The sequence below is a fragment of the Lethenteron reissneri genome, chromosome 25 (genome assembly GCF_015708825.2).
Source record: "Lethenteron reissneri isolate LAM-NWPU_2019-01 chromosome 25, ASM1570882v1, whole genome shotgun sequence".
Taxonomy (NCBI): Eukaryota; Metazoa; Chordata; class Hyperoartia; order Petromyzontiformes; family Petromyzontidae; genus Lethenteron; species Lethenteron reissneri.
In genome coordinates, this window is record NC_083803.1 from 17874368 (window position 1) to 17890249 (window position 15882).

The window sequence follows — 15882 nt, forward strand, 5'->3', positions numbered from 1 at the left end:
GTTACCGCTGTGTCGAGTGCGTTTTGAATCCCGGTGACATTGCTGAGGCCGCTGTTGATGTTGCACTGTTTATACATTGGAGTGTGCTGCTGACCCTGGCTCGATCCTGGTTTGTTCACTTTTTAGAGTAAAACTCCAGCACATGTATGTGTGTATGTTGAACTTCTTTCGCACCGGAAGTAGCCAACCGTGCTAATCGGAGGTACTGGGAAAGACAACGAACGAAACACAAAAAAGTTATAAAGAAATGAGCGTCTTGGCTCATCTCCACTTGCGGTGCTGAACCAGCGATTTCGATTCCATATTTCTATGGCAGGGACCAGGCCATCATACTACAAAGCACTCTTGACTTTCACCAAATGGGCATTCAACAGAGTGGTGTTAAAAAGGCACTAGGCACAGTATTTATATAGTATGAGGTTAATATGCGTTGATGTATGAGAGATGAGTGTAGATTTAAAAAATATGTATGATTTGGGAATTTAATGTTATTTTAAAGTAATTAAGTTTTTTTTTTTTTGACCATTTTTAAATGTGTAATAATTCAACACGACTTCGCACGAACAAAAGTGACATCATCGGATGCCACGTGACACCAGTTACGACGGGAAAAGCGCAACAGTGACGTAGCACCTGATTTCCGGTGACGTCACACTTTCATCTGAAATGTATCTGGACGCCATGTTTCGGATGAAATCGGTCATCTGGAACTCAACCCGAAGTGATGTGTACGTGTGGAGAATTCGTTCTAGGGCGCTCCACCAATTTCAGTGAAGAACATTTCATTTATGGTGATGAAGTAAAATTACAAAAAAAACCGATGGCCTTTGATCCATTAATGTGGCTTATTGCTCCGGAATTCATTATTCGCTTTGTCATTTACAATAGCCCCCTGCGCATTTGTAGACACCAGGTACTCAAATGAATGCCTGGATTGGAGTACCTGAAACATCGCAACAAGTGTGACAGCACCACGCCCAGCAGCACGCCCAGGCCCAGGCGTGCTGCTGGCAACCCACGCCTCGTGTGCCACCGTGCCGGCCTTCATAGGTGCTCGCTAGCAGCACTTGCCCCAACAGTCTCTGAAGGCTATATGAAGCATCTTTGTCTTTGCAGTAGGGAGGTATGTGTGTAGGTGTGAGAGACGGAGAGAGCGCGCGAGATGGCTGTGTGATTGAGTGGAGAGTATGGTTGAGAGTCTTAATTTCAAATGTGGCTGTGAGGAGGTGATATCATAGGTTATATGGGGGATCTTGCACTGTGGTTCTTCGTGTGGTAAGTGCTGAGATTGATGTTTTATTACTTTATTTCAAAATTATACAGTAATTTGTTAATTATGTAAGATGACGATTGCTTGTGTTGCGATCGAAACGTCGTGATGTTTTTTTTATTATTTTTTCTATCTACGTGGCTTTACCGAAAGACCCAAAGAATAAGTTGTTCAAGATTGGACATCTTTTGGGGCTAAAACGTATGTCAGCTTTATCATGCGAGTGAGTCAATAGGAACACGATGATTGTTTAAAGAGTGTTCGCTTACGGAGCAATTTTCACGGAACGTATCTCGCCACTTAAGACAGAAACGCGTTAATTGTGTGGACATTTCTCTGCCCCGGATATTCACATTTCTTCATAAATCCAGGGAAACAGTCACTTGCTCAATGCAATGGCTGCTTTATTTGTACAGTATTATTTTTGGGTGAGATCGCGTAAATATAAATGCGTCGTTAAACCCGCCACAACCCAACACAGCCAATTAGTAAGGTTTGTCACGTAAGCAAAACATGCCAATTCGTTACGAGTACAGCACACCGGTGCATTGGAGAGCAAACCCACAACATTTACAATTCGAGTACGACGTTTCGCCAGTAATTACAACTAGCATCATCAGGCGACAGCCAGAGTTGTGGAGAAATCCTGTTTTGGTCGCAAAAGCCTACATGTTGAACATTCTTGTATATGCACTACTCAATAAATAACTCAATTGAGATCACTTGTGGCAATCACCGCCCCTTTCTGGTAGCTTAATGTGCTTGCAAGTCAGGTGCGCGGAGTCACTTTGTGCTGCACAGAGACACCTGCCACTGGGGGTGCCTTTTAAATGAGATGAGATGTCACGTGTAAAGTGGTGCGCTGAGATTCCCTGGCGTAAAGGGGGCTCTGTAAAATAATAATGTATTATTGTACATGTGTGCATACATCTGTTTGAGAAGGATCAGTCTGCTTTATAAATAACCCTTGTTTGTGTTGTTTTCTGTGCCTCCTGTAGATATTCACGCCTCTGCGTTACGATGCTCTATCAATCTGCGGTGCTGTATGATGTGTCTGCCTGGATGGTACCCGTGCCAGAGTGAGTGCTGGAGGCAGGTGGTGAAGGCAAACGTCAAATTTACATTTCACGCAAAAGGCTTAGAGCCCACAAGGGATCGTGGAACCAACCATGACTTGTGGCCCCCCTATGTCATTTTGCACACGGTGTTAATGTAACGTGTGCGTCGTCCGTCTACGTGCATGGCTTTGTATGCGTATTTATTGTACTCGTGAATTGTCACAGACCACAACGCACGCCACCGGTATCGTCAACGCCGCCTTGTGTCGCGACACTCCAGTGATGGCCGCGACTGGAGAGCGACGAGTTCCGTGTGGATACGTCGGTACCTGCACTGTGAACCCAAGCCACCTGAGTTCGAGTCCCGCTTACTGCTCGCTTCAGTGGCGAGCAGGAAGCGGTCTTGGAGGGCCCTGCTTCACCAGCCTGCACTGCTCGGTTGTTATTTGCGCAGATTTCTATTTGGTTTATTGTTGGAATGTTTGAAGTTACTGCTTTTGTCATTGTGTTGACCTGGGTCACCTAGCCCTGATCCAGGTAAGACTACCCTGGTCTCTTGAATTCTCACCGCTTACTGTATACAAAATAAAGTCGATCAGTATGGTGAAGTATGGACAATATAACCCCCATGACCAATGAGGGTTGGGGAGGTCTACATCCAGCAGTGGACTAATGATAGGCTGAAAATTATGTAAACATATATATATAAAACTCCAAGCCTACTAGAGCAGTATAAATATATATATATAGCAACGTCATATTTACACAGTAACGCATTCACGCTGATGACATAGGAACGCATGTCATTACGTAATTAGAATACGATACTCACATTAAAAATAAGATAATGGTAGATGACATTTACTGGGCAGAGTGAACATTCGCAGGATACGGTTTATTATATCTCGGGCACTCCGATTTCCTCCCACGTGTGTAAACACTGATTAACGGAGTTGGCCAAACATCCCAATCGAAGGCCACAGGGCTCCGGTTATGTTGTTGGCTCCGGGTCTGGCTGCCTTGCCGCGTGTCTGTGCTCCACCGTGCCTCTCAATAGTTTTGCTGTCCCTGACTTGTGACTGAAAACCCAACGTCACCATTTCTATTTTATCTTTCAAATGGTCAATGCGTTGAGTTTCCGTGTCGTGTGGCTGTAGACACCACCTCATCCACAAACAGCCGACAGCACTCAGTCAAGTCTCATTAGTGAAACAATGATCCCTTGTTATAGCCTTGCCTTGCCAGCGACATGTAATAACTCGGCATTGTGCCATTTAAAAAAAACAATAATGAATACGCGTGTTTAAATGTGGGGGATGGGGGCGAGGGAGCAGGGGAAGGCCGGCACACACATACACACGTGTACACACACACGTGTCACACACACACGTGTACACACGTGTACACACACACACGTGTACACACACAGGTATGAAATGCCTGGTTGTGTGGGTGAAGCGGATGGCATGTCCTTTCTTTGGCAAAATTAGTGTAATTAAGGACACTTTGTTAGCAGGCAGGCCTCTCCATTATGCGTCAGGTTTTCCAAATCAGCTCTCGCATTGTGTAACGGGAACAATACAACGTCACATTGACAGCCCGATTGCAGCAGAAGCCCGCGATGTAAAGTCGTGATGTTTAAATATAAAGTTGTGTCAAACATTCCACGCGCACAACTGCTGAAAGACGTGACAATGACCTGTTCAGTGAGTTCTTAATGCAGGTCATTAATCGGCTAATTTATTACTGCAAATAACTCCTTAATGACCGTGGGTTTTTTTTTCTTCTGAGACAAAGAGACGACGCCACTGTCAGGTTGCGGTGGGCACTCGGGCCTGAAGTGCGTGCAGAACGTGAACGCGAGGCGTCGTGTGTGCTCACCGATGTCCCTGATGTTCTCGACAATGACGTTGCTGGTTATTTTGTGTTGTGAATTATCGAGTTTCGAAAGTCATTGCCTATAAACATCTGGCAGTTCACCGGCATTGGTTCAAGGCCTGCTGACGAGACGCTGAAAACAAGAACGAGTCTCGAGTTGTGAACCAGCGCTGCTGACATGTCGCACTCCCCGGAGGCCGACGGGATGTGTACAGGTCTGAGAAGGGGCGCGTTATTGTCCGATGATGATCATTTTTTGCAGAATGTGAGAGACTGCTTTGTGGCGTTGTTCTCACACTCGGAGGTGGATGAACAGGATTGAGAGAGTGGCACGCACGTGCTGAGTGGAGGATGCCTTCGTGCCAGGGACCACCGAGTGGCGGGTGCTGAGTGGCCGGGGGGGGGGGGGGTCGAGGCCTATGCTAGGAATGCTGAGCGAGAGCAAGGCTCTGGTTGCCTCGTGAGCCATGGATGAATGTGCATGTCTAATCGTCAACGCAGAGTACGACTCGGCCTATCATCACTCTGGGCTTGATGAAAAAAATAAGTACTACTTTGTGGGGAAGTCAAAAGTGGTTGTCCTGTGGGGAGACTCGCCCCTGTCATAGGAATGAGGAATTTCCACCACTGGCTCTGCAGGGCTGTCAACAGGGAATGCATACCGATGCCTCAAAGCTAGTTTGAGTAGCATGAACTCTGTTTTTTGTCGTGTGGCATGTTACCCTTTTTAGATATCTTCGTGATATTTTTTCAGCGGCTTAGATTTATTGACAAAATATGTATTGGCAATTTAAAAATAAAACCTGGATATTGCTGAAGTTTAATATATAAATACCGTACAGTACTTACAATCACTGTACATGGTACTGTTAGGTAAAGTAATCTTTGCATTTATTCACGTGAATTAGATGTTTAATTGTTTTACTAAACATGTTTTATAAAGCATGACACTTGTGGGAATATCCTTAGGTACATCATTCGTGTTGTTTCTTCGCTATCGGAATGATGACGAGGCCAACCGAAATCACTCAACGCAATATTTCCGTGGCCCTGCCTGCCGTGGTTAGTCGGTGGTCATCTGCACCTGGTGCCTCACATTACACAACGACAACAACAACAGATGCCCTCGCTTGTGGCAGAGTGGTTAGCGCACTCTGCCACAAACCCAGTGTCCTGAGTTGAATTCCTTGTCACAGCTTACATCGGTGACGAGTGATTTCCGAAAAGGTCCGGTGGCCCCTTCGATAACCTGCAATTACCAATGTGGTGAAGTATGGTCAAACAAACCCCGGCAATTGATATCGCCAGGGGAGGCAATCATTCACCATGGAAACAACAAATATCTGAGAATCATAATAATTAATATTGTATATATCACTTGGTTTGGTCTTCAGATATCGCTCGATACATTTTCTCTTCACCCGTCTGGAAGAGCGACAATGCCTGCTTCACGAATCTGGCACTAAGACACTGCTGGGAATTCGGGACATTTGTGCGTATCATGTAATATCCTGTGTGTCGCAGTTCGGGATAATGTTATGCAAACAATAACAACTTACAGCCCTTTGTTAGTCGACTGCTCGATTAAGGCCTCCACGACTGGCGTGGCACGGGGAATGCTTGACCATACTTCACCACAAAGGGGTTATTGGGGATTGGTGAAGGGACGCCCAGGACTAGTTTGGATGTCACTCGCCGGCGATGCCAAACTTTGCCAGGTCGGTGAGTTCGTAGTGTGCTGCGCTAACCGTTACGCCACCACTTCACACAATTTGTTTTACTGCCTCCAAAAATAAAATGATCTTCTTGGCCGAGTCTACATTTCCCCTTGAAGTAGTGAATTTCCAGTGTTAATTGCTGTTACATAGCCAACTGAATATAATCTGCTGGTCCCATGATGAACGGTTGTGGTATTGAAACTCCGATTGTAGGGGAGGGGGGTAGACTCCGGAGTGCACACGCCGATATACCGTACCAACCCGTGATCCATTTTTCAACATTACTTCACTAAACAGTGTTAGAAAAAAATAAGACGTGAACTTGATTTTCCTTGGGAACCTTTAAAGTTGTACGCGTAAGTCATTTTGTTATTGTATTTTTTTATTATGGATCAGCAGCAGCCATGATCTCTCCACTGCTGGATGAAGGCCTCTTTAATGCCATTGCCATCCCTCACGGTCACACAATCCAAGACATGAACTTAGCTCTTGCACACGAGCTGATTTCATCGCTCCGTCTCCAAGGCGGCCGTGTTCTCAGGTGCTTTGGCTGCCACTCCGCAGTTAGCACCGGCTAGCACCGGCTATCATCACCATCACTCAAATCGACGTGTCTTGGCCAAGCCCACTTGTCTTCAAAGGCAATGCGATGTCTCTTACTTGTGTTTGTTCTCTCGTCCATATGTTCCAATTTCTGTGTCTCAGTGTCATTCTCCACACTGGATATCAGAGGAGAGAAAAGCAGAGCCCCTGTCACTTTGTCTTACCTCAAACACATACATACAGTCTGGTCATAGCACACAGTCTGGTCAAAACAAGCATGCAGTATGGTCATAACAAACATACACAAATAAACGCTGCGATGCTGTGAATGCAGGCGGCCGTGATTGTAGCGACGACTGATTTTAATAGAATTGGAGGCAGACGGTCAGATCCATTTGGGGTTCTTTGCAAAAAAAACATGTTCTACCGAATACAATTTTCAGTCATTTAAAAGTCTTTTATATGGCCCGAATAAATTACTGTAATACCATTAATAGACTCGTGCCTCCATCATGCACTCGATAAGGTTACTTTGATGATTCCAAATTGATTATTTGGAATAATTGATTGTTTATCCTCAGTGTGCCTGGCCTGCAAGGACTGTTCACAAGAGCCCGGCTATCAATTTGCACGAAGCCATTATTGTAATAAGTGACACGAACGCATGCACGCTAAGAGAGAGGCAGAGATAATGGCCAATTCAAATGTTTCATTTAAAGCCCCAAACCTTACGAGGAGCCATCAAAAAGTTTTAGGAATGGGCTTTTAATCGTACGCACTGGCTTGCAGTTATGAATGTATTGTCACATGCCATCACCTCTCGTTTTCTGTAATATAGTGCAGTAATTAAACGCATAAGAAATTGATTGAGAATTAAGCCCACAATAATGCGAGCGAATATGTTTCGTGAAAACATGATTTTAATATCTCAGCCTCAAAATGATCACCTGACTCCCAGAGGATCCCCAGAGCTGCTGCTGCTGCTGCTGTGTGACTGACCACGTGCCGCAAGACAAGGCCACTCCTGTACAAGTTCTATGGCGGCGTCTCATGCAGCCACGTCTCAAGATGCTCGACGAAAACGTGAGCCAAGTTTATTTACTTTAACATCGAGAGAGAGAGGCGGTCGGTCAATGGCAGAGGAAAAAAAGATGGTTGGGGCCTGGATTTGTAGAGGGGCAGGGGGCTGACAGCACGGAGGGCAGGGGAGTCCCACACTGGTCGTGGAGAGGGGCAGCAGAGCAGCATGAGCGACCTCTCATTGAGACAAAGGTTGAATGTTGCAAATCGTATAAATCTCATTTGAGAATCTTAAGGTGAAGGTGTTACCGCTTCTTACCCTGAGAATTGATTTGCCCTCCAATGACTATTATGTCCTATTAAGAAACTGCCAATCAAAGTATAATTGACCCAAGGAGTTAGATTTGTTTCCACGCACATTATTTCCTGACGGAGACTTTGCGTTGAATGAGCAATGAGAAGAAGAAGACGCGGCCTGGTGGCAGATTTTGGGTGGGGGGGGGGGCAAAAGGGTCCAGACATTCCTTGTATTTACCAGAAACAAAATCTAAGTTCTTGAATGAATGTGGTGCCCTGTTTAAAACGCTTGAAATATCAGAACCACCGCCACCTTGGGAAGCTTCCAGGCCCACCTCTGATGTGACGTAACCCGGACGGCAAACCGTCACTTGCCACAACTTTAGATTGAGAGTCTCGTAATCGGAAGCTTTGCGAATTTAAATCCTGGTTTCAGGTTGACTCAGACAATCATCTCGCCGTGGTAGATAAAATTATACCATTTTGTGGTGGAAATGCCACTACTGGCTGCCAGGGCTATAAGTATCAGAAGGGCGTCACCTCGATGGGCATGAGAGCAAGAAACCACGTTAAGCGTTTTAGCCGAAAATATTGTGAAGTTAGCGCAATTCACAAGAGTAGGCCAAAGTACACGTAAATTCCTCGTATGGAATCTACATCGCAATCATCGCTCCTTACTGCAAAAAAAACTTGTCAGGACCCTCCTGAAAAAAAGTAATGGCACTCGCTGAGACCTCCCTGAGGAAACGAGCAGAAATGATGAAAATAATGAATATAAACCAAAAATGAGCGCTGTGAACAAATCTTCTCTCTCCAGTTTCTCGATGTTCTGTTGGCCGCCACAAGCTCACGCAGTAGAGTGGGGGAGAAGAGAAGCAGTGGAACACTTCGTTTACATGGTTTTTTTTTTGCCCTGACGTGCTTTCAAAAAGCCGATGCACAAAGAAACATTTAATATACACGTGAAGTGTCGCTCATATAAGCTATCATATTTGACCAGTTCAATCACACACACTTTTAAAAAAATTATATATTTAAGGTTTTGCATAAGATAAGCCATTTAATCTTTGACAAACGCTGGGCGTTTATGGCTCAGTTTCATCAAGGGCATTTTTGTATTTAAAAAGGGTATTATAGCTCCTACTGTACAGCCACTGGTCTGGTTATGGGTCTGTCATTAATCCCCGCATTAGCATATACTCAGTGTATCGGGGTTTTCGATGGGAGTGAGGAAATAGCCGCCGCCGTTTGTAATCATTGCCAAGTGATTCTGAAAGACGCAGACCCGCCGCTGTTTAGCAGAGGACGTCCCATAATAATAAAAAAAAGAATGTCGCGTCACTTGACCTCCAGTTAAATTGGGTGAAGCAAATAATGTGACTAAAGAACGTGACGCGCTTGTACGCAGACGCGCCTTCAAGTATTAACGCGTCTTCGGGAGCTACTCGGCACTCTGATCGTGTGTTGATGTTTTAATGCGCAACACTTATTGATGGAATAATTGCGCATTACTCTCCCTTCTTTGCTTCATTAAATGCAACGATCGTTTCCTTGAGCCGCCGAGATCTAATACTCGGAGGATTCGGTGCCTCAAAGCTGCACCAAACACAAATGCACAGACACGCTTTGCAGTCTCACTTCAAACCTCCTGCACAGAGAGCAACACTCTTTTATCAACTCTTGTCATTTTAGACTTTTTATTTTTATGTTTATTTAATTATTACAGCGCTGTGTAAGCTGCTGCTTTTATCTTCAGCGACGTAATAAGAATGCGGCGAGGTTGGGCAGCATTTGTTTTCATTTCGCAGCCGTCCAAAAGCGTGCCAACGAAAGATTTTTCAAGCTGCTGGCGTCAGGGTGAGGAGTTGGGAAGGGGGGGGGCGGTGGGGAGTGGATTACGTTGGTAAGTAAAGAGCACAGCTGGAGAAAGGATGAGAGAGAAGGGCGAAAGGTTGGCCCAGAAGTTGAGGCAGGGCTGTGGTGAATTTCTGGGAGCTCGGATGAAACACTCAATCAGCAGGCTGGGAATTAAACCCTTCCCTACTGGACCATTAATTGGACACCAGCGGAAGGAATCGCCCTGTCAAAAAATTATCTTAATTCCAGCAAATGTCAGCGATTCCTCTTTGAAATTAACTGCGGCCCTGATGCATACACACGCTCTTAAACCCCCGAGTCGCCATGGGAAAATGCAATTAAGATGAATAATTTTGAAATGAAACTTTCAGCGCCTTCTTTTGAAAAGCATTCCTGAAAGTCTTCCATTGTAGAGGGGGGGGGGGAGGAATGAGCAGGTCTGGCACATTGCTATGCTCTTTGAAATTACCCAAACCTGCTCCCTCCTCGTTGAGCGGTCAGCGCAACGAGGACGCGCCAGCGTTGAGAAGGACACCTCTTCATGGCCGCCCGCATAAACATCGCTTGGACTGCACACAACTGCTTCAGCACGGCCATTTAGTCACGAAAAGATATGCACTCACGTGCTCATTTATCGCCCTATTATAGCCTTCGGGTCAGACGTGTCAATCATAGGATGCATCGTGTCCGACAACATTTAGTTCCCTCTGTTAAGCAAAGACGTCCGGTAAAGTCACGTAGGTAAAAATATAATAATAGAAATAATAGAAATAAAATAATAAATCACGACATTTCTACTATTATTTCTATTAGTGTATGATTTTCATTATTTTATTATTTATTTTTACTTACGTGACTTTACCGAAAAAACCTAAGAGTATGAATCCTTGCAGTCACGAAAGCTTCAAATCTAGAACAAAGACGTCCGCTTTAGTATAGACTCCGATAGTGAAACTCTCAGCTTCTTTCATGTTTAATTGAACTAGTATCCAGGCCTATAAATGGGATGGCGAGCTGCTTGATGGGAGTCACTCGGTCCGTACTTTAAGCGGGGAAAGTGCAATCCTGCAATGGCTTGCTTGCTTTCTCACGCCTCTGCTGGTGGAAGGCCCTCCACAAGAAGCGGGAGCTCTGGAGGGTGTAAGATGCCTTCCAGCGTCTCGCCAATAACGCGGTGCCATGGGCATCATGATATGAGGAGCAACGATCTCCATTCACAGTCTCACAGCGAGCAGTGCACTGCCTTGTGGCAGAGAAGAGCCCTGGAAGATGATGTCACAGAACTGATTCTGTCTGCCTTTGTAAACTAAGTCAAAGGGGCAGCCCTGCAATTGCTCGGCCACTGCTGGCGGAAGGGCCGCCACTCGAGTGTAGTTGGTCTCCTCTTCCGCATTACCCAGACGTTTTGTAAGAGGTGGGAAGACCCACACTTGACCCCTCCACACTTGACCCCTCCACACGTGACCTGCTGCCGTGGGCCCTGTTACACCGCTGAGTGGAAAGAGTCGGTGTGGGGGATTTTAGAACCAGCTCCCTCGCTGTACTTTACATGCACATAGACTTTCATTTAACATATTTTATGCAAGGCAGTTTATTTCTTTCAACATTTTGTCTGAATGGCCTTCTGGGCAATGTTTTCACTTTTCTTCACTGTTGAAGGCCAAAAGGCTGAAATTTTTAGTTTTTCTCCGAGTGAAAGAAAGGAATTGCTGTTTTTTTGTGACCAAACATTGTATTTAATCTTTTTCATTTCTCAAGCAATCATTTATTTCACTATACACGTATACTTAGAGCACATTGGATGTGCAAAAACAAAACGTCACCGGTCGCCATTGAAACAGTGGGAAAACGTGTTTGGTCGATGTGGAAGAGTAGACCAAATACCCTCTCGAGTGCGCTGTAGTGGAGGCCCCTCTTCCAACAGTGGTGTGAGCAATTCCAGGTCTGCACATTTACGTAGACACGGCTTCAGCACGGACATACGCACGTATATGTTTGCGTGTGCAGTGCAAGAACATTTTCTCAGTGAAAAGCAGGAGGCAGGACATGAGTTATTGCCAATCAAGGCTCTTAGTTCAGCCCATTGTTGGTTGGCAGCTGTGCTCTGCTGTTCTGTTGCCGTAAAATTGAAGCTGCTTTTGACTCAGCAGCAAGCCGCGTTGCGAGGGGAGGGGGGCACTGGGGCCGGGGGGGGAGGGCGAAGAAACTCGTCTGCAGCTTTGAGTCGCACGGCCCCAGCGCCACGGGAAGGACGTCGTGCTGTACCGTATCCCAACCGGGGGGTTCATAGACCCTTAGGGGTCACAACGACTGTCAGTGTCGGGGAGAATGGGGAAGCAAGGAATGATCGAGGGGTCCGTCGGGACCAGCGTTGGCGGTTGGTGCAAAAGACTCGGCACTTGATGTTTGGGTTCCCTCTGGGCCCATCGCGGCCAATCGGTCCCCGAGCAGACCTGGCAGCAAAGCGCGACGGCGTGGCCCGCGGGGGGGGGGGGGGGGCGGCTAACGGGGTGGCCGCTTCGTCGTCGACGACGACGACAGAGAGAGAGAGAAGCCGCTCGACGCCCAGCGGCGCGGTAATTAAAAGGTCGAGTCCCCTTTACGAGATGCAACAATTGCATCGTGCGGCGCAGACCTGGCAAGGCCCGCCTAGATGGTGTCACGAGCGACACTCTGCCAACTGTGACAGTTTGACGTCGTCGATTCGGCGTACACGCCGCCTTCCCCCGTGCCGCTCCCCCCCCCCCGCCACGTGCGGAGGCCCCAAGGCCTCATGAAGGGTTTGCGGGGCTCCGTGGCAGACACGCGGAGGCCCGGCGACCTTTGGAGCGTTCGCGCCCTTTGCTCGAAAATCCGTCGGTGATGTAAGCGGGCCAAAAATGTCAGCGAGTACAGGTGCCGTCCGGCCTGGGGTTCATTACGCCGCTTATTATATTACACGTCGGGGCCCCTCGCGGTGGGTGGCCTCTCTCAGACGAGCCGCTCGGCCCGGCGCATGCCCTGCTCGCACGCGCATTGCTCCTATTTGGATACCCCTGCGTTGCCGTAACTGCCCGTGTTCTTGGATTTGGTGCTTCGTCCACTGAGTGAGAGGGGTGGAGTGGTGGCACAGTAGTTAGCGCATCGCGCTGTGAGCCAGGAAACCCGGGTTCAATTCCCGGTGGTGCCTAACATCAGCGACGATATCTGCAACGCTCAGCCTCCCGAACACAATAGCACGACCATGCACTGACGAGCGAGGTGAAGTATGGCCAAGCAACGGCATGGGGAGGCCTTCATCCAGCAGCAGATTGACAAAGGGCATCATCGTCATTGTTCATCTTTGCAATTAATGGGCATGAGAGATGTGGGCACTGAGGGACGGGTTCCACGACTAAAATCCTGCTAGATGCTGCCAGCAAAAGGCGTTACACGGCATCTTCAGATGCGATGTCAGGTCAACGGTATCATCACGGAAGTGTTGAGCTTGTCATTTGTGCGCTCGGGGTCCCGCATGCGGACACTTCGCGGTTCCTGTATTCGCACTCGAGCAAAGAAATGCTCAGCTGGGCTTCTTTATCGAGGCCAATATTTTTATGGGGTTTTTTTATTTGAAGGAATTTTTCATTTCCTTTCCATAAAAAAGTATTTTCCAGTAACATTTCCTTGACCGTACAGTCTTTCTCAATATATAAGCATATGCCCTTTTTATACGTATACTATATACCCTGAATAATAATGACATTACATTTTCAACTGTTAAGTCATCGTGAGGTTATTTAGTTATTTTCTTGTCGGACAGAATGTATCAGAGAGATTTATTTATGAAGGATACTAATTATAATCGCGGATGATAATGTCTTACGTGGCTAATTTTTTATTCATTGCCCATCTACCAACTCAGCATCGCTGCATCGCTGGCTTCCTTACCCCTGAGCTTACGTTTCAAAAACAGCTTTCATTTAGGCGCCTTTCCGTGCCAACTTTTACCCCTTTTAAAATCATCTCGTATTAGCGATGCGCTTTTGTGAGATTAAACACAAACCCGTCGCGATTCTCACGTGGGCGTGTGTCTGCGGCGTCGCCGCTGTGGGCAGGTGCACACGAGGAGGCGACGATCTCGTCTCGGGAATTCCGCGCGTCTCGTCACGGATCATTTGGCCATGACTCTGCACGCAGCGGCCTCCACTTGACGAAGGTGCCACAGCCTCTTTGACGTTGACGAGGGAGCCTAGCTGGTTGATTCCGTGCGCAAGGAACACGCGTGTGCCTGGAACACGCGTGTGCCTGGAACGCTCGCGTGGGTTGCGCAGTGTTGGGACGAGAGAGTGGCGGAGAAAGCCCCTCCGTCGTGTTACATCAGTGTGCCGCGTGATCTGCGTTTGAGGCAGGATTGCAGCCCTATTGCGTATACATTTTTAATGAATTGCAATTAACTGTAATATTTATCACGGCGGAGTGAGTTCTACTGAGTCGCAGACGTACTCTTTGGAGGCAACACATTTATTAACACCAACACACGGGGTAACTGCCCCTTAACAAGATAACAACCTGTGGTGGTGACCACCAGGATAACTGCACTAATTACACCGTGACTAGCTATAACGGACCGGACGACAGCTTGGGTCCGGGTCCACGTGTTGGAGACTCTGTAGGACGTAGAACGTAGATTCTTCAGGATGAACAACAGCAGCCGGTCCCTCTGGGGGACCCGGCTTCTATCCTCTGTGGCGGGGCTGGCTCCGCCCTTAGCCACGCCCACCTTCTAGAATCCTCTTGCAGGTCCTCGACCCTGACACGTGACCACCCCTAGCCCCCACCTGGGGCCCTGTGTAGACTTTACCGGGCACGTGTCCTCTTGGGTCAACCAGAGTGCCATGGCCCTTTGTAACCCCATTCCCATGGCCGGGACCCTGGCACCCTATCCTATAGGGGTCGGCACTGCACGCAGAGCGCGGTGCGACTCAGCACTGTCGGACGGCGCTCACCGAGCCCCTCCAGGGCGGTACTGCACCCACACCACGTGGCGCCCGCGGTGTCGCCACACCGCACGCCGTGCCTCTCTAGGCCGGCAGTACACAGTGACGTCTGCGGTGTCACTGCAGTTGTGATGACGTTAACACGAGATGTATTTGTATGAGAATTCACATGCGTGTCCAACCAGGACAGGTGGCTCAACAGCAGAGCGAGCAGGCACACAATCTCAGGTTGCGAGTTCACATCCTGGTTGAGGTTGACTCAGCCCATCATCCCCCCGAGGTTGATCAATTAAATTTTACTTTGTAAGGAAGTCAACAGTGTTAGTTTTCCCTTTGGAGAGACTCGCCCCCGCCATAGGAATGTGCCATTTCCTCGACTGGCTCGGGGCTCGACAACAGAGTGGTTCAAAATGACAATCGTGTTTGGGGGAGAGTGTAGTGGAACTCTATGAACCTGGCGACCCAAGTTTGATTACCGAAGACGGCAAACATCAGCGGCGTGTGATACATCAATGCCCTCTTAACCAAACCGCACTGACCGCCGTGGGGAAGTATGGTCAAACGCACACCCCCGTGACCATCACGACACGGAGGCCTTCATCCACCAGCAGATCGGCAATGACTGACAATTGTTATTTCAAGAGAATGTACAGTTAGTCATTTGACTTCACGATAATACATCACATATATGTAAAACATGTTTTTTTTTTTCATGTGTTTACAGCCAAGTAGAAGCTTCGGCGATGTGATTTTCAGGTCTCGGCAATACTGCTTTCATTTAGAGTCCCTTTGTTTGCTAATCTAGTGAGAGGGTGTTGTCCAGTTGTGGCGGTTCACAGTAACCGTACAGTTCATACAAAAACATCGCAAAACATCCTCAAATGCACGGCACCTAATTGATTCAGTGTTGACTGCAGCCCAGCCTCAAATAATTGCGTGATTATGTCTAAGTCGCAGCCTTAATAAATGTAGAACACGCGTAAGTGCCACCCAGCAGTGGCGCGGCGCGTTACCACTGAGGCTATGACCCGGATGCTTGTCGGCTCTAAACCGCGCGTGTCATAAACCAAATCCCAAACTTGAAATTTACCCGCAACCAAATTTCTGAAAATAAAATTGAGTAACGCTGCCTGCCTTGTATACAGGTCGCAGCAGGAGACCCGTAAGTTGAGCTGTGGGAGTTCAACCATTGGCCATGCCGCAGCCAGGGAATAATTGGCATGCAGATGACAAGATCGTGTACGTGTCTGTCCGTGTGTTTGTGTGTGTGTTTGTATCTGTGT